We start from the raw sequence: 4,290 nt of genomic DNA, 5'->3' as shown, positions 1-4,290 counted from the left end.
CTGTCACACACCCAAAATACGACCTAGGGAATGTCCCTGTTAGGCGTGTGACGTGCCAGCAATGAGCCACTAATTACATTGAACCCATACATGTTTCAAAATAAAGTTCTCGATTATTAATAAAATACCATTCAAGTTCAATGAAAACCAAAGTGTTCAGCGGAAGCAAAATTAAACGAAGTTAAATAGTTTAAAAACCAATATATAGTATCAAGAAATCAATAGCATTAATTTCCCCCAGTCGACCCATGACCTCTCCAGCTACTCCAGACAGTAAGTTCCAATGCAAACAGCTAACGACCTACAAGCATGCAAACAAGTGTGTCAGACAACACTGGTGAGTTCAAAGTTTTGTTGCGGTGTTTAGTTACCAGATACATGTATAAAACAATTTATCAATTTGATTTGATGTTGTTATTAACTCGATAACCGAAATGGCTACAAGATGTGTTTGCCCAACCCCGATGTCTCTATCAAAACATTGGTCATGCTTTAAGGAAATTAGTTCACGCCCGACCTCCCTGGTACGGTGTGAGGGTGCCAAACCTAATAGCGCTATCAACTAATAACCTTGTTGCTTCCTCGGCAACTGTCGGTAGATGTAAGGGGTCTTATGTGATAGAAACTGAGTATAAAAACAAACATCCCAATAAACTAGCATTCCTCCCCGGAACGTTACCCGATATCCCTCCCCGGGATGCATGCTTGGAAAAGAGCAGTGAACTCACCTTTGATTTGCTCGGTAAGATTAGTTACTTGTTTAACAGTTGATCAGATACGTCCTAACATGATTACCGACGACAACCAGTCTCAGGTGTACATAAACCACAAATTCCACATACAATTAACATATGTATTCCTTGTTCACACGTCGTGTCACACCCCCAAAATCCACCTGCGGAGTATCACCGCTTGGGAGCGTGACTGACCAGGATCAAGCCACCAATCATATCGAACATGTAATTAATGTCAAAGTATAATAAATGTAAACAAATCATTCAATACGATTGATATTCCAACAAAACATAATTTAAGTTGCGGAAGCGTAACAATGAGAATCCAATGTATGTAGATAGTTCAAGTGTTGTAAGTTTATCAAAACATCCACGATCCATGCACCACAACGACCTGCTCCTCCCTGTGCAAGCTCCATATGTACCTAATGTCCTGCAAGGCATGCAGCAGAAAGTCAACAACTAGTTGAGCGAGTTCACATTTAACAGTTCAGTAATAGTATAGCGTGAGTAGTAGTATGTTCGTTTGTTATGTCACGTATCGTACTAGTTTCCATCGCGGCCTCCCAGGCAGGTATGCGAAGATATTAGGGGATGTTCATCCCAAGTATTCTAGACTAGGTTTATCTGTATCGCGGCCTACCAGGCAGGTGTGCGAAGATATGTAAATTACAGTTCGCGGCCTTCCAAAGGCAGGTGTGCGAAGTCAGTCATAATATCGCGGCCAACCCTTGGCAGGTGTGCGAAGATCAGTTCAATAAGTGTTACTAGTCTAGTCGTAGTTCAATCAGCGGAGTATGTACCATAGTTCATCAAATCACATCACTACGTTCCAGTATAGATATGCACCAGTAAATAATCAAATCCCATTCCCACCCTGGGAACCCCATGCCTTGGCTGTGTGAACTCACCTTGGTTTGCTCGGTATGTTATTGCTTCTAGGGTTTATAAATCTCTAAGTCCGTAACACACGACCTAGGATGTGTAGCACATGATACGATGTAAGTGTTTGCATCAAAGTAGGGTTTGCAAATCGTTGGCATTCAAGCAGTGGTGTCTTGTGTGTTTATTGTGTACATGACAATATCACATAGTATGTTCACGTATGTAGAATCATACAGCTGCATTCAGTGTCATACAATTATACATATACAGAATCATACGTCACACAAACAGTTAATCATACTCATATAGTTCATGCGTCGCGTCTTTGATTACACAGTCTAATCTAGCGTAAATGTTAACCCGGTTACCACTGATAACATACTTAACTTGTTATTATCGTTAATAAGTTTAACAGGTTAGTCATTATATAGTATGCAGCTCATTGATTCAATTTAAATCTCACCTAACATCAGTCAGACAGACAGGGCCTTGCCCTTCTAAAACTCAGACAAGTATGTGGGGGGGGGGGCTTCCCCTGTTTAAAAGTCGGATCATGCATCCAAGGATTAAAACTAAGGCAATATAAGGTGTGGGGTTAAAAAGTCGGACTTGATTAGTAACATATGAATCTCGGATCCCCTTGGTTATTATTAAAGTCGGACACAAGCTTTTGCAAAGAAGGTCGGCCAAGAGTTAATAAACTCGGACCAAGTGGGGATCCATACACAAACTCGGGCTCCCATTGCTTGTATAAACTCGGACTAGAGGTGGAGCTCAACTCGGACCACTAACAAAGTCGGACTAGGGGCTGATCAATTAAACTCGGGCAGAATGATAAACCCCCCCCTTTGATCTCTTGCCAAAACTCGGACCAAAGGTCCTTTACACAAACTCGGACAAGGCAGCCTCATTAAACTCGGACCCATTGTTATCAAAAGGAAGTTCGGACTATGTTGTCCATTAAACTCGGACACACAAGAGTGGAAAACTCAGGCACATGAATAAACTCGGACATGGGGGCATTCATATTAAACTCGGACAAGGGTAAGAGTTTCTTGGATGAAACTCGGGCCATACATGATGAATTAAACTCGGGCATCTAACCCTTTGAACAAGGTCGGACATGGTTTAATATCATTAAACTCGGTCTTGTGATATTATACAAAACTCGGTCCACAATACACTCAATAAACTCAGACATTTAATTCAAGGTTGCAAACTCAGACAACATATGCATATGAAATTCGGATCAAACACAAATCGTGAAACTCAGACAGTAATCAAATCATACATCCCTAAACTCAATGTAACAGTTACGTTTTCTTGTTTTCTTGTTCATACGTTCTGGAAACCTAAATCTTTCATGGCATTGAAATCATCAAATCAATATCCAACCATTCTATCATTCACAGGCAATCAATTAAACAACTATTCAACATCATTATCATCATAATCCGAATCGAATCAAGAATCGCAGAATGTTATATGAAGAACTAGGGTTTCATGAACACCTAATCATGAATCAAGAATTGATAATAATCAAGCAATCAATTAGGGTTTACAAGTATTACAATGATCAATAAACAATTAATCACAAAAAATGATTAAACAATTACCTTGGATGATTCTAGAGACACAATGATGGTGGTGATGATTGCTAGAGAGCCAAAGGAATGAAAGTACGTGCTTGGATTCTTGTGAGAGGTTTAGTGAATGATTTAGGGTTAAGTATAGTTTTTAAGTTCACAAATGGCCCTCTACACCCTTAACTAATATATTTTACAATAGTACACCATCTCAAATAGTTTCACAGTTTCACCACCAAGTTTATGCATTTGACAAGTTTATCACAATTAACACATAATCGTGCATAATCACATAATCACACAACACACTTCATTGAATCAAAACATATACAAATTCCATAACAACTAATTGTGCAAATAATCAACTAAACACTACAAGAACGTGCAATAAATACGAATTAGAATCTTGGGATTTCGAGTTGTCACATCATCCCCAACTTAAAAGAAATTTCGTCCCGAAATTTGGTACGCACTCACTGAGGAAGCTAGGTAAGTTGTATCATTCGCTGATTTTCCTGGGGTGTCACATCATCCCCCCGTTGATTTGGAATTTCGTCCCGAAATTCAGTAGTAGTAGCTTCAGCCTCAGTAGTGGTTGCATTGGTTTCGAATAACTGGGGTACTTTTCTGTCATCTGGTCTTCGCGTTCCCAGGTGTACTCTGGGCCACGTCGGGAGTTCCAACGAACTCGAACAAGAGGGATTCTCTTGTGTTTGAGGACCTTAACATCCCGGTCCGTGCTTTCAACTGGCTCCTCGACGAACTGCAACCGCTCGTCGATAGTGAGTTCCTTAAAAGGAACTATGAGGGTCTCATCTGACAGGCACTTCTTCAGATTCGACACGTGAAATACATTGTGAACTACACCGAGTTCAGCTGGTAGGTTCAGTATGTAGGCTACTGGGCCTATTCTTTCAGTGATTTCGAACGGTCCAACAAACCGTAGATTGAGTTTGCCTCGTTTACCAAATTGAACCACACCCTTCCAGGGTGAGACTTTTAATAAAAACCCGGTCCCCGACCTGAAATTCCAATGGCTTCTTACGCTTATCCGCGTAGACTTTCTGACGGTCGCGTGCTGCCGC

The sequence above is a fragment of the Helianthus annuus genome, chromosome 1 (genome assembly GCF_002127325.2).
Source record: "Helianthus annuus cultivar XRQ/B chromosome 1, HanXRQr2.0-SUNRISE, whole genome shotgun sequence".
NCBI classification, from domain to species: domain Eukaryota; kingdom Viridiplantae; phylum Streptophyta; class Magnoliopsida; order Asterales; family Asteraceae; genus Helianthus; species Helianthus annuus.
The sequence above is the reverse complement of the archived record's forward strand: the minus strand, read 5'-3'. Positions refer to the sequence as shown.